This window comes from Coffea eugenioides, chromosome 3 (assembly GCF_003713205.1).
Source record: "Coffea eugenioides isolate CCC68of chromosome 3, Ceug_1.0, whole genome shotgun sequence".
Lineage (NCBI taxonomy): Eukaryota > Viridiplantae > Streptophyta > Magnoliopsida > Gentianales > Rubiaceae > Coffea > Coffea eugenioides.
Window position 1 is genome coordinate 40,703,592 of NC_040037.1, and position 16,333 is coordinate 40,719,924.

The 16,333-nt window shown below is 39.4% G+C and overlaps 1 pseudogene; it reads left to right on the forward strand.

Moving 5' to 3' along the window:
- Positions 1 to 439: 439 nt before the first annotated feature.
- Positions 440 to 16,279, forward strand: LOC113767012 (annotated as a pseudogene).
- Positions 16,280 to 16,333: the final 54 nt, after the last annotated feature.

Below are 16,333 nucleotides of genomic sequence, written 5' to 3' on the forward strand. Positions count from 1 at the left end.
TTACTAAATACTGCTATTCCATTACTCTTACTATTACGTTTCTCGGTTCTTCTTTGTCTCTTGCAAACTTCCAGCAACTACCACAACGGTACCGGGTACCTTTCTCTTCTCCCCATTTTTTTTTCTGATCTTAATCACTAGAATTTTCTATGCGGCTTAGACTGTTTGACTGCATGAAATCAGTGCTTTAATTTGGAATGGTACGTTCTTGTTTCTTGTTCGCAAGGCATCTGAAAGTGACGTCTAGTTATAGCTGATCATCCTCCTAGTGCTACATGATTGTTTTAGCTTTGATTAAAGGGTGGTTTGGATTTTGTTTGTTAATTTTCAGTACCCGCAATTGCATATTTGGTAAAATAAATATGTTTCAGAAGGATATTATCGCCTGATTATAAGGTAATATATTTGGGTTAAATTTTGTTTTTGACTTTGGAGGAGCTTACCTCAATGGGAAATTGTTGTGCTCTCCTAAAATCTATTATGGGTTTTGCCAACGAGGTAGACATATACTGCTTTTTGTTTGCCCATGATTTTGAAGTGAGCAAGCCTAGTGCATGGTGATTTAAAAAGTTGCGTATGATATCTCTGGGAGCCTAGTTCTCTATCACAGTTTTTAAGTATTGATCTGTTCTAGACATGATTTTCGAGGTTAAATTTATAGGCAGTTTAAGGAGCCAGCTAAAGAATTATGTTCTTAATTCTGGGCAATTACATGTTTGATTTGCTCCATCTGAATACTATCTCCACACAACATCTAGGTAATGGGTGATTGGATTGAAAGGTAAGCACTACTGGACTTGTGCAGAGCTTTAACTTGATGAATTGCCTCAGTAGATATGTTTTTGCTTGCTAATGTTTAGTTTATATAGCTAGAATCAGCAGGGATCATATTCAGTCTGATCAATGAAAGGATTTCATAATACAGGAGGAGCATGATGGAAGGTTGCCAAAACAGAAGAAGGTCAAAGTTGTTTTTGTCTTGGGTGAGCATTTGGGGTTGATTCTCTGCTCCTGTTCCTAACCTCTATGAGCATTTAAACGGTCATATTCCACTTAGTTATATTTAAATCCACAGGAAGTGTCTTCTGATCCAATTTTTCAGTCAAAATAGACTACTTCTGTTCTGATTAATTGTTACGTCTGGAAAGAATGATGCCAGCTGAAGTGTACTGTCAGGAGTTTGTTATGCCACATCAGCCAGGTGGTTGAGTTAGTTACGCCATGTCAGCCATATTGTTAATTAGTTAGTAGCCGAAAATGGAAGGTGTGCAGGAAAGGAAAGTTTGTGCAGAAAGTTGTTACGGAAATAGAAAGGTTCCGGAATTGGAAGTCGGTTAGCAAGTGTGTATAAAAGGAGCTAGCGGGATGGGAGGAAGGAAGTTCTGAACAATCTTTTTAATTGTATTCACTTCATTTCAATCCTCTTCTCATCTCTGCAATAATACTACTTCTCACTCTCTCACTCGAGTTGTCTTCTCCAATCTGCAACTCCTGTTTGAGAGTATTTCCCTGTGATCTCAACTGTCCTTCGCATCAGTGGTATCAGAGCTGGGGGACAGACCAGCTCATATAACAATGGCGGAGGGTACTAGATCGCAGGATAGCCGAAGATTAGAGGAAAGCGTGAAGGCTATGATGAAGGAGCAGAAGGAGCAATTTGAGCAAAAGATGGCAGCCCTCAGGAACTTGGTGTTGGAGCTGCACTCGCAAAGAAGCCAATCTGCAAGGAATTTGCCTTCAGAAAATGAGGTATCTCAGGGAAGAACTTACCAAGCCCCTACGCATTTTTCTCATCTGGAATTCCCAAGATTCCATGGGGAGGACTTCCAAGGGTGGTTGTTCAAGATCGAACAGTTCTTTGAGGTGAATGAGACACCAGTTCAGGTGCGGGTGAAGATGGTTGCGATGAACTTGGAGGGGAAGGCTCTCCAATGGCATCAGATTTTTCTGAGATCTCGTGTCACAAGAGAGTTACCTACCTGGGAAGAATATATTAAGGAGATGGCGTCTAGATTTGGAGGATGCTTGTATGATGATCCAATGGGAGAATTGAAGGCCTTGAAACAAGAAGGATCAATCCTGGAATACCAAGAGCAGTTCGAAGAGCTGCTAAATAGGGTGGATCTTCCTGAAGATTATGCCACCAGTTGTTTCCTCAGTGGCTTGAAGACAGAGATACAGCTAGCTGTGAGGGTGTTCATGTAACGACCCCACCTCCCCCTAAGGCGTACCAGAGGGTTCGACGGGCCGCCTGCCCAACTCTCGCCGGGACTCAGTCGTTCGCTACAGTCCTCAATTAAAAATTGAAATAAATCACAAGAATAAATAGGGCATTGATCCAAACTTAAAGCGGAACTTATATACATTGCCAACCCAAAAGAGAAGATAAACATCAAATATACAAGGGTTCTCAATCCTTCATACATCCAGCCCGTGCCAAGCACTAGGCGAGAACCACTACAAAAGAAACAAAAGAAACAAAACTAGATTGGCTAGTCTATCTCAAGCTCACGTCCTCGCTCGCCTTCCCCTGTAAGGAAAACAAAACTAAAGAGATGAGCTAAAAGCCCAGTGAGGTTCCGAACACATAATCAGATAATCAATCCAATACATTAAACATGGAGTATCAATAATTCAAGAAACATTTACAATGGAAAGCGATAGTAACACATTCATTAAAAGGATACGGCTCACAAGGAGCAATTCGTTATTTCATTCATTCGTTCTCCTGACATTTTCCCTTATTCCTCCAATCATTTGAAACTGCATTTTTCGTTTATCAATAACCCTCGTTCGATCGTTCGTTCATTCATTCATTCACCCCCGTCCTGGCCGTTGGCCAGTCTCCACCAACCTACAGGGTAATACTCGAGTATACCAAACGTTCACCCAAGTCCCTAATCGCCCGACCGAGTCCGCTTCTGGCTCGAGACGACCGGTAACAAGGGGCAATGGCCAGTTCAGCCCAAGAGGCTTACATTCATGCGCAAGTAACATTTCAATCATTAAATCCTTGAAAATTGCACAGTTATTTAGGTCGAGTGCGATAAAGTACACACTCGCCTAGGAAGCTCGTTTTGGAAATCATTAAAAGCACTTAGCACATTAGCAAATGATAACAACAAGCCATAGAATCAAATAAGGAACACTCACCTAGAAATGCAAAATATCGTGCAAAATATCCTTCCGGATATTACCCTTAATCACCAATGAAACCTAAGGTTGAACAAGAGAACATATTACAGTTTATCGAGCAAAACATTTAAGGGAAACAAAGAAACCCGACTAATTAGGAGTAAAACGTGTAAAGATAATTTTCAAGTAAGAAGAGGGTTGTTTGAACCCACGGATGAAAAATCATGTTTTAAAATGGAAAACCGGTCATGGTATTGGCCAAACAAAAGTATACAAGTTCAAATAGAAACCTAACCCTCGGGCGAAAATTTGGGCAGCACGCCCTTTGTGTTTACCTAATTTTTCAGCCATTTTGGCTTCATTATTTTTTCTCAACCACAACCCAACATCACACATAAGCAATTCAAGTCAAGAGCCGTTCCATATGCTCACAATATCATAAGAATAAGAAATACAGTAATAACAAGTGCAGAAATTCAATTTAGCAAAAGACAGATTTGACGTGCGAATGCGGAAATAACATATCCGAGGCTACGCTTATCGGATTAAGACGTAACCTATTCTGTTTCGAAGCTAAGACACAGGGCTATAATGTTCATGAAGGTCACTTAGTCCAGTTTCTAATGTAACTTGGTCAAATTCTCAAATTACTAAACCAGAAACCAATTCGTCGGCTGTTTAATCGCATTACACTGTAATGGACATAACTCAGTGTACAAAAGTCCAAATCATGTGTTCTTAGAGGCATTTGAAATCTAATTCAGAATGCTACAACTTTCATGTTTTGGTCCAGAGCTAAATGAGAATGGATCCTGGTCAAAAAATGTGATAAACTGGACAAACTGATGAAACGGACTGCTGGGGAAATACTTAAAACAGGAAGGGTATTTTGGACTTTTTACGTCATACGTTGCTCCGATTGAGCTGAAATTTTGTAGGCACCTATAAAATACCATTCTATACAACTTTCCTTCTTTGACCTAAGGCAAAATCGGCCTCTAACATACAGATATAAATTCAGACAGAATGTTGGGGAAAATTTCCAGATTCTGGAATTTCTAGTTTTGAGTGGAACTTTCCTTAATTTCTCACTCCAATCACTACCAAAACACCTTATAAAACCTCAATTGCAACATATAAGCATCATACAACAAATTAGGCAGAATTTCCCCAAACCCTAGTTCATGAAATAAAAAGGAAAAAACTACTAAAACATGATAATCATCCATGATTCCACCACTAAATCAAGTTGTTAAGCTTAATTTAACAAGATTAAAAGTAAAACTTAGAGAGATAAGCTTTCTTACCTTGTCTAGAGGTCACTAAGAGTAGCCCAAGCTTTCTCCTTCAAAAAACTCACCACAACTCACTAACTAGTCACTCAAGAACAAGTTTAATCGGTTTATTTTGTTTGATTCCTCACTAAGTTGTTGGATTGAAGATGAAATGAAATGTTTTCCTTTGGTGTTTTCCCTCTTCTCTCTCTCGGCCAGCAGCAACAAAATGAAGAGGAAAAAATACTAAGTTTTGGAGTTAAATGGATGGTCTTAGTCTTGGGTCAAGAAGCCTTGAGGTGGTGACAAGTGTCACCACCACCACCTTTCTTTCTTTTCTCTTTCTCTTGTTATTTCCTAGCCTCACATTCGGTCAAGCTTGTTGCCAAGAGAGAAGATATTTTGCTCAAGTTCAATAAATTTGTTTGGTAAGGAAAAATGGTGGTCAAGCAGTGCGTTCAATCGGTAGTGCGCGGGACCCGCCGGTTCGCGCCGTTTTTCTTAAAAACTCACGTACTAGGGTTTTTACTTCCAATTCACTAACCTTATATCATTGCCACTAGTCACATATTATTTCTCACTTAAAAGTCACTTTTAATCCCCAAATTAATCCTTACTCTGTACCGAAAATTCATCCGGCGAAAAATCGCGAAAACCCTAATTTCGCTCCAAACTTGAAACCGAAGCATAAAACCCTATTTTCTAGGTTTATTCACACTTAGTGTGAAATATTTGGGTAGTGGGCTTTGATAAATAATAATTTTCAAATAAAAGGGTATTTTTGAGAAAAAATACAAGAAATTTGCGAGTCCTCACAGTTCATGCCTAAGACGTTGCAACATGCCAGAACACTAGCTAAATTGGAGGAAGCCAAGATCTTGACTCTGCAGAGGAAAGGAGTAAATAAAGCTGGCTTCCACTCGAATGTGGAAAATAGGTGAAGGAGAGACAGGAATTCTGAAGGATCCTGGAAGAAGGAGATCAACCTTGATCGAGCTTGGAGAAGAGATGATAAGGCATTGCTGCCTACTCCTAGCCAGGAGAGGGGTGAAAAGGCTCCAGAAGGTTATATCAGAAGACCATTCAAAAGACTGACCTCTACTGAGATGGATGAAAAAAAAATGAAAGGTCTTTGTTTCTATGTGACGAAAAGTATGGAGTTGGCCATAGGTGTCGGAACAGACAGCTATTTCATTTGGAGGTGTGTGCAGAGGATAAGGGTGAGGAACTGGAAGTAGAATCTGAGGGGGAGGGAGAAGCCTCATAGGGTAACTTGGCTCACATTTCTTTAAGTGCCATGACTTTTACAGCTGTCCCAAAGTTTAGAACAATGAGGGTGACTGGCCATGTGGGAAGGATCTCAGTAAATATGTTCATTGACTGTGGAAGCTCTCACAACTTTGTCCATCCAGATCTAATTAACAAGCTAGGTCTGAAGTTGCAAGAAGTACCATCTCTGGTGGTGGAAGTGGCAGATGGCAACAAAATCACCACCAACAGACTGTGTCCTGACTTTACTTGGCAGATGCAGAACCAGACATTCATGGTTGATGCTATGGTATTACCTGTGGGGGGCTGTGAGATGTTACTGGGGATGCAATGGCTGTCAACATTGGGGGATATCAAGTGGAACTTTGGGGAACTGAAAATGGAGTTTATTAAGGGAAAAAGAAGGTAGTGTTGCGAAGGAAGGGCCAATAGGCCATTCAACTGGTGAAAAGAAGGACCATGCAGAAGATCCTGCATAAACCTGAGCAGATTGCTTCTGCACAACTATGCTTCATTGTGCCTGTGCAGGCAGCATCAAATGAACAGGAAGGCAACTATTATCAGCTAGAGGGGAGCTTGCAGGTGGCAGATCCTGTCCAGGGGTCTGAAGCAAGTGAACTGAATGAGCTGTTAATGGAGTTTGAGGACATTTTCAAAGAACCTTCTGAACTTCCCCCGCACAGAGGTCATGATCACCAAATTGTACTCAAGGAAGGAACTGTACCTGTGAATGTAAGGTCGTACAGGTACCCTGTCTTCCAGAAAAATGAGATTGAGAAACTGATTCAGGAAATGCTACAATCTGGGGTCATCAGGCACAGTACAATTCCATTTTCTTCTTCAGTGGTTTTGGTCAAAAAGAAGAATGGAACATGGAGGATGTGCATCGACTACAGGGAACTAAATACAGCTATTGTGAAGGACAAATTCCCCATACCAGTGGTAAAGAAACTGATTGATGAATTGTTTGGATCTCATTTCTTCACTAAACTGGATCTCAGATCTGGTTACCATCAGATAAGAATGTGTGATGATGATATCGCTAAAACTGCTTTCAGAACTCATGAAGGGCATTATGAGTTTGTAGTAATGCCCTTTGGCCTAACCAATGCACCTTCCACCTTCCAAAGTTTGATGAATACTGTATTTAGACCGTATTTGAGGAAGTTCATATTGGTTTTCTTTGACGACATTGTGACGCCTCGAAAAGTAGGGTTTTTCATTTTATGTATATTTCTGTTGGACGAGAGGATCGCAGTTTTGAACTTGGAAAAAGAAGAAAAATTTTGGAAAAAGTGAAGTGGCCAAATCCGGCCGGAAATCCGGCCAGTTTCTGGCCGGATAGCTGGCCAGATTGCCGTGCAGTTTTGAAAAAAAATTGGATCAGCCTCTGCCTCGAATCCGACCAAGAATCCGGCCGGATTGTGACGTGTCACAGCCGGTCAGCTTTGACCGGCTGCCTTTTCTTCCTTCTTATCTCATTGTTTTGCCCAAAATATCTCATTTTCTTCCCTGGTTCATCCGAGCTTCATAGAGAGAAATACTCTCAATTTTCCTAGTTCAATCTTTGCCAAATATCTTGAGTTTTAACCGATGATTTTGCAAACTATTTCATACAAGGGCTCACTATGGTGGTTTAAAGCTTTTGATGGATTGGTTTTGGAAGGGGAGTGCTAAGTTGATAGCTTTCTTGAACTTGAGGTGAGTTGGATAAACAAGTTCCCTTTTGTTCTAAATTTGGTTAATTAATGGTTTGTGGTGATCATGTATGTTATTTGTGGAGTATTTCATGGGTTGAAGGAAGTTATGGTGAATTTCTGATTTATTGGGCATTTTTCCGATTTTATATGCTAAGCATGAATTGGTCTTGAATTGATGGATTGTTATGGTGTTAAATGGACCCTAAATACGTTAATTGCAATTGTTTACGAAAATTTCCGCTTGTAGGGCAAAATTCCGGTTTCTAGGGTTTTATTTGGGGATTTTCTTATGGTTGGCTTTAAGCTTCTAATTGGCTTGATTGAAGGGTATTGTGGCCCTAATTGGATATGATTTATCGTTTACAAATCGTATGTGTAATTGTGGTTAATTACTATGAGACTTGGTGAATATTTGTAGGTTGGCAAAATAAAGAAAGTAAGGGGAAATGCTGTCCGACCTTTGAGAGTGCTTGGTTGCCTTGGATTTGAGTTGTAGGGCTTGAGTTCAATCTACGAAACTGTATATGATGGATGATGGATCATGAGCTGTGTTGGTGAGTGACCTCCAAACTATTTGCAAAGTTACTTTGGAACTATTTCTTGCATTATTACTCGTTTGCATATCATGTGTGCCGGCATGTGAGTCCATGAAATGTTTTGGCTTAAATGAGGTCTTGGGGAGTCTTGTGCTGAACACCAACGTCCCATCTACTATGTACCTGGAGCCGATGTCTCCACCTCTGTTCGTTTGGAGCAAATGGCTCCTTATTTCTGTATGTCTGTTACTGGATCTTTTGAGCGTTGGGTGTTTAAGTGCAATGATTTCACTGGCTCACGAGAGCAATAACTGTACGTTGGATTTTGATTCATGACATCATTGAAATGAACGATTGTGAAATATATTTGATTACTGATTTTCTGGTTACTCACTGAGCGTTTAGTTCACCCCAAAACTATATTTTTCCCCCTCCACAGGGTTCGAGACGAAGAAATCGCTTGTAGTGCTTAATCATGTGAATGGACGGATTATCTCATGGATGGTTTGAGTTTTAGATCCCATCTTGTGTAATAGTTGTTATTAGGGTTTTGTAAGAGCGTTCGGACTTGAATGGATGTACGTGTAAGTTCCTCGCTTGGGGAATTAGTTTCCGCTTCGCTTTTGGTATGTAAATGTTGGAACACTTGATGTATACTTGAGTTTTATATCGCAATTTATTTGAGGACTGTAGTGAACGACTGAGTCCCGGCGAGAGTTGGGCAGGCGGCCCGCCGACCCCTTTGGTTCGCCTTAGGGGGAGGTGGGACTGTCACAGACATTCTGATATTTAGCTCAACTTGGTCTGATCACATCAGACACTTGTAGATTACTTTCAACACTCTGAGGCAACACAGTTTGAAGGTAAAGAAGAGCAAGTGCTCTTTTGCTTAAAAACAGGTAGCTTACTTGGGACATGTAATCTCAGGAGGTGGAGTATAGGCAGACCCTCAGAAGGTGCAGGCTATTCAGCAGTGGCCTATACCGTCAACCTTGAAGGAGTTAAGGGGGTTACTACAGGAGGTTTATAAAAGATTTTGGGAAGCTGGCCAAGCCCTTGACAGACTTGCTCAAAAAGAACAGCTTTGTGTGGACAAAAGAGGCTACAACAGTATTTTCAGCATTAAAGGTGGCTATGAGTTCCCCTCATGTGCTAGCTCTACCAGATTTTTCCCAGACCTTTGAAATAGAGACGGATGCCTCAGGTGAAGGTATTGGGGCAGTACTGAGTCAGAAGGGCAGACCTTTGGCTTACTATAGCCAAGCTTTGGCCACCAAGCATAGGGGACTTTCTGTGTATGAAAGGGAGATGCTAGCAATTGTAAGTGCAGTCCAAAAATGGAGGCCTTATTTGTTGGGCAGGCACTTTGTCATTAAGACTGATCACCAAAGTCTTAAATATATGATTGAGCAAAGGGTCTCCACGCCTATGCAGCAGAAATGGGTAGCTAAGCTTATGGGGTATGACTATGAACTTCACTACAGGAAGGGGGTTGATAATGTGGTGGCTGATGCGTTGTCCAGACAACCTTCTATCAATCCAACAATCTTAGCTCCTATTTCAGTCATTCGGTCTACATTGCTTACTGAGATTCAACAAAGTTGTGATCAAGACCCCTTGTTACAAGACATTATCCAGCAATTACAGGACCCTACAAGTAATTCGCAGCAGGTGCACTACTCCTACCAGCATCAACAATTGAGGAGGAATGGCAAGTTGGTAGTAGGAAATGATCCTGCTTTATGGCAGAAACTCATTCAATTGTGGCATGATACACCCATTGGGGGGCATTCAGGTGTGCAGGTGACTTATAAGAAACTTAAGGAGCTGGTGTACTGGAGGCACATGCAGAGAGATGTCGAACAATATGTGGCTTCATGTGATGTTTATCAGAGGCATAAGGGGGAGAATGTAACATATCCAGGCCTACTACAACCATTATGCATTCCAGAACGTGTGTGGTCTGACATATCCATGGATTTTGTGGAAGGCCTACCTCCCTCTTATGGGAAAGATACTGTTCTTGTGGTGGTGGATAGACTCAGCAAGTATGCTCACTTCATTGCCCTCAAGCACCCCTACACGACACTCTCAGTGGCATAGGCATTTCTGGATAATATCTATAGGCTCTATGGCCTCCCTAAGACTATAGTCAGTGATAGGGATACCACTTTCATTAGTCACTTCTGGAGGGAATTGTTTCATCTGTTGAAAGTGCAGTTGTGTTTATCTACTGCTTATCATTCTCAGTCAGATGGCCAGACTGAGGTTGTTAATCGATGCTTGGAAAATGATCTAAGATGCATGTGTAGTGATCACCCCAAGCAATGGTGTTTTTGGTTACCACTGGCAGAGTTCTGGTACAACACAAACTTTCACTCAGCTATCAGGACCACTCCATATGAGGTTCTCTATGGCCAGTCACCTCTCCTACACCTCCCTTACATACTGGGCAATTCAACTGTTGATAGTGTGGATAGAAGCCTGGCTGCAAGAGAGGCCACTCTACATCTGCTGAAGCATAACTTGCAGAACGCTCAACACCGCATGAAGCAGCAGGCTGATCAACACAGGTCTGAGAGAACCTTTGAGCAAGGGGATTGGGTTTATGTTAAGCTCCAACCGTATAGACAGCATTCACTCAGATATCACTCGTGTCAGAAGCTGTCTCCACGGTATTTTGGACCCTTTCAGATCATTGCAAGGGTTGGTTCAGTTGCCTACACACTACACCTTTCCCAAGATGTCAAGATACACCCCACATTCCATGTTTCCCTTCTGAAGAAGCATGTAGGGGATCATCCAATGCAGCAACACATTCCCACTCGTGTAACTGATCAGGGTCAATTGCTCATGGAACCAATTGCCATTTTGGATAGGAGATTGGTACGTAGAGGGTGAGCTGCTGCTACACAAGTTTTGGTGCAATAGAGCAACAGCTTCCCAGAGGATGCAACGTATGAGTACTGGTTTGATCTTCACCAGCAATACCGTCACGTCAGTTCTTGAGGACAAGAACTGTTTGGGGAAAGGGAGTATTGTTACGTCTGGAAAGAATGATGCCAGCTGGAGTGTACTGTCAGGAGTTTGTTATGCCACATCAGCCAGGTGGTTGAGTTAGTTACGCTATGTCAACCATATTGTTAATTAGTTAGTAGCCAAAAATGGAAGGTGTGCAGGAAAGGAAAGTTTGTGCAGAAAGTTGTTACGGAAATAGAAAGGTTCCGGAATTGGAAGTCGGTTAGCAAGTGTGTATAAAAGGAGCTAGGGAGATGGGGGGAAGGAAGTTCTGAACAATCTTTTTAATTGTATTCACTTCATTTCAATCCTCTTCTCATCTCTGCAATAATACTACTTCTCACTCTCTCACTCGAGTTGTCTTCTCCAATCTGCAACTCCTGTTTGAGAGTATTTCCCTATGATCTCAACTGTCCTTCGCATCATTAATTAAACTCATGAATTGTACACAGCTTTTTCAACAAATCTTGAAGGTGGATCTCTACTTATTATCTTTCCTCCAGATAACAGAGGATACAAGTCCAAGAAACTCGAGAAAGTTGAGCAAAAGACATGTTGACACAGATTTCAATCAAACAGATAAACTGCCAAATATTTTCAAAATCATCTTGGAAAATTGTCTCATCAAGTCTGCCTTTCTAGTTGTGTAGACCATATGGAACCAAATTTGCTGCTTGTGACTGGAAGGAACACCTGCAAGGCTTTTATATCTTTTATTAGCAAGGGAGTGAATAATAAAAGGAGCTAGTAATCTGCGCTGCACCAAATTCATTTATTTCAAAGAATGGCTTCATAGTGCTTTTAGTTCCTTTGGCTTAGTTGAGTGAACGAGTTTTAGTTGCTCCGTCCTTTTCTGAAACCCTCTATTTGGCAGAAAAGAAAGTATTTTTTTTCATTCCTTGATTTGGCTGTGTTTCATTGTCATGGCACCTGAAGTTGTTAATTAAAGACCTGTTTTTGTTTTTAGATATTTGGTTGCCGAATTCAGTAACCATACACAGCCACCTATGTGTCAGCATCCGAGTTTCTTTTGCTTTTTCTCTTCAATTTTCCTTTGCAATAACCCTAACAAACTCACATGAATATGGTTTTCCTTTTGATCAATAATTTTAGTGTTTCTGACCTTGTAATTGTCAATCTGTGACCTTTCTCAGTATACTTGTATCACTTCTTTTATTCTTTCTTACGGTGGGATGGCTTTGGATTATGCATCTAACAGGTGGTCCAGGAAGTGGAAAAGGGACTCAGTGTGCCAAAATTGTTGAACAATTTGGTTATAGCCACCTTAGTTCCGGTGATCTTCTCAGGAAAGAAATCAAAGCTGGCTCAGAGCATGGGTATATACTCTTGCTTTTCCCTTCATTTATTGTTCTTACAATTTTATTTCTCAGAATATTGAGCACGAAGGTCCGTTTGGTTGGACTGAAATTATTTTCCCTAGGAAATATTTTCCATAGAAGTCATTTTCCTGGAAAATCACTTCCTTCTCATAATTTTCCAGTGTTTGTTATTTAGGGTTTGTTTGGTTGGATGTAAAATGTTTTCCTTGGGAAAATATTTTCCATGGAAGTAATTTTCCATGAAAATCATTTCCCTTTCATCATTTTCAGGTGTTTGGTTAGCTTATTGAAAATATTTTCTTACTTCATTTTTCTGATGTTTGTTTAACTTTTGAAATATTTTCACTTTTATCTCTATCTTTACTTTCTACACATTATAACTACATACTTCTTCCCATGCAAAATAAGAAAATTTATCTCATTGTTTAACTTTAAAAAATCTTGGAGAAATGTATATATGAATAAAAAATTATCTCCTTAAGCAATAAACAAATTACTGGTCATTTAGTGTCAAACATCAATCACATGCAATGCTTATTGTGACATATATCTTGCACTCTCACTGCTGAAAGTTTCTCTAGAAAAGAATATCCCTATTATACATAATTAATTATTAGCATAGGATGAGCATGACGAGATTTTTTTTTTATTTTGAATATACTAGGGGAAGGGTTGGGTTGGGTTGGGTGGTACGGGGGAGGGAGTACTGTAAGGAAGAGGTTTTGGGTTCGAGTCCTCCTGTTTACACTAAAAAAAACAAAGAACATACTACAAGATGATTTCAGTAAGTTTGGAACATATTACAGGCAAGATGCATGCATTTGGGAAAACAACTTCAGTAAGTTTGGAAGGGAAGTTGTTTTCCATAAGATGAGTGAAAATATTTTACATAGGAAAATGTTTTCAGTAACTTTTGTGCAACCAAACACGAGAAATTAGGAAAATGTTTTCCTGGAAAACATTTTCACCCGAAACAAACGGACCCTTAGTGAAAATATTTTCCAAATTCCTTTTTTCATCATTTTTCGATGTTTGGTTTGTCAGTGAAAATATTTTCTGATATGTTTGTTAATATGTTGCAAATGTTTTTCTACTTTCAAAACATTCATTTTATTACAAGGTATTTTTAGTTTCTATCCATTATAATCATATTATCATTTTTATAAAATATTTATTCATATTACACCATGAATTCTTAAATGGAATTATTAATGATGCTAATTAATTGACTTTTTATCTTCCTTTTAAAAAAAATCGTTAAGGGGAGAAGAGGCTCTTTTATCAAATTGGATGCCGCAACATTTTTTTTTGTTGTCTCAAATCAGTGATCCTAGAAAAAATTAAATAACCTCTACACTAGAGGTAACATCTTTAGTGAAATGAACTAAATAAAACACATTTTTTGGTTTTTTTTCATTATTGCATTGGAGTTGGGAAAAAAGAGTTAAAAGTCAAGAAAACCTAACTAAACACTATTCTTTATTGGTATAGTATGATCATGTCATTATGTTGTACCTTTGAAAAAGCAGGGAAAATGAAAAATTGAAACCAAAAAAGCCCAAAGAAAAATGAAAGCTAAAATGTTCAACTTTAGGAAATAAAAAGTGATATAGGGAGAAGAACATAAATGCAGAGGATCCTATATAGGAATACAAACCAAGATTTCAGCTCCAAAATCAAAAACCTTATTCATGGTATAGAATGAGAACCATTGGTACATAAAAGCACCTTAATAAAGCCCAGGGTGACTCAAATCCCTGCTTTAAATGTTGTCGCATCAGTTGGATAGAAAATCTGGAACAATTCAATACATATAGAGGCAAATTGTAAAGGTTTAATATCCTAGAAGCACATTATACCATACCCTAACCGGTGGCTTCGTTTTGGACGCAGTCCGCCACCGTCTTCTCCACTTTCCATCACTTAGATCTCCTACTTCAAAACGGCCATTTTAATTTCAATTTGGCAGGTGCGCTTCTAAGTACTAGCTAGTAAAGAAAAGAAAATGACTGCTGCTACGACTTTTTAACAATTACTGTGCTCCAGTGCAAATCCTTTTTTTTTTTTTGGGGATAGATAGCAACTATTGAGTACCTTTTATTCATTGGCCTTTAAATACCAATTGTCAGAGCGGCTTATGACCTGATCCGCTGATCAGAAGACATTAGAAAACTCATGTCAACTTTATTTGCTGTTTCTGCTTTTCTTTTAAGTTTTTTCTCCTTTCACTTTTCCCCCCGGTTTAATTTCAACGAGTGAGGACACCATTTCATTCCGGATTATATTGTCAGTTTTTATTGTGAAGTTCTTTATTCATGCCGTTGCAAAGTAATCAAATGCTGTCAACTACTTTGCTGTTGTCCTCATATGGGCTTCTGCTGTATGCACTTTTGCAGCTGCAGTGGTGGATAATTTTGAGAATTTCCTGAATCCTGCCTACTGCCAAAAGATCATAATGTTTGACATGTGATAAGAGCTGCAAAGACATAATCTGCATTCCTCTACTTCAACAGACCGGTAAAACATTGACAACATATCAGTCCTAGCCCCAAAGCTGTGAAAGCTATGTGAAGGAAAATAACTTTAGAATGATAGATAAGGAAGTTATTTTCCTTCTCTCGGTGTAAGTTCTTTTCCATCGGAAATCATTTTCCCAAATTAATTGACAACCAAACAACAAAATGTGGAAAATGTTTTCCGGAAAACATTTTCCACCTAAACAACAGACTCGAAGTATCAGTTGAACAATGTTTGATTCCATGGTATTGACTATACAACATTGGCATGATATTATGTAGTTGAAATGGATCTGATGTAGAATTTTTGTGAGATTATGGTTATGGTTGGAATAGTTCTTACTCTCTGCTTCATACTGTCATCATGTCCTTATTCATTCTGCAGCACCATGATCCAGAACATGATGAATGAGGGGAAACTCATTCCATCTGATATAACGGTTAGGCTTATTCAAAAAGCTATGCAAGAAACTGACAATGACAAATTTCTTCTTGATGGCTTCCCCAGAGATGAAGAGAATGTTAGAACGTTTGAGAAACTTGTATGTATGTTTTTCAACTGAAAGTTTGAGTTTTGAACACAATGCATCCTCCTTCCAATTTAAACTTGTATTCACCTAATCCCAGTGTACTGGGCTTCTGACAAAACCATCACTTTGTCAAAGCCATACTTAAAAGATTGACTTAAAATTCAACTCTTCTTTTCTGTAGACAAAGATTGAACCAGATTTCATACTGTTTCTTGATTGTCCAGAAGAGGAGATGACAAAGCGCCTTCTATCCAGAAACCAGGTTAAGTTTGTGTAAGCCAAGTTGACATGGTCATGGTTTCTGTTTAGTGCTTTTACAAATGTAGGTTTCTTCCTTATTGTGGACAAAGAAAGGATCGCATTTGACTTGCACCCAAAATCTTAGGGAAGAGAAGATGATAACATTGAAACAATAAAGAAACGCTTCGAGTTTTTCAAGAGTCCACTCTGCTTCTGGTTAATTATTATGCTTCAAAGGGGAAGGTACGGAAGGTAAGCAATCTTTCATCTTCATGAGTTTATGAACAAATGACTGTTTTGGTTCCTGCAGCAGCAACAACCAAGTTCTCAATTGGCAGGTGGATGCTGCAAGGCCTGTTGAAGATGTTTTTGGATCAGTCAAAACCATTTTCTCCTCAGCAAATGAACAGGTAAAAACTAGATTATTGAAGTGGGTGATTAAATGACTATGACATTGGAAATATACAATCTTTTACCTGTTACAAGGTTGATTTGGCTTTTTCTTTTCTATTTCCCCTGAAAACAAAGTAAAGAGAACTCTGCATTGGATTGTACAACTATAGTTTTACTTGCCTTGAAAATTATGAGTTGACTGAACTAGTCATGCTCTTAAAAGTTTTTAATGCCACATCTTATCCTACTCAGCTGATGCAGACCATGTTGTGCCTTGCAGGGTGCCTGAAGCTCAGGGAATAAATAGCATTTACTGGTTTGATACTACATGCATTTGGGTAGTAGTCTCTGATTTACATAGGCATTCTCTCAGATGGAACAT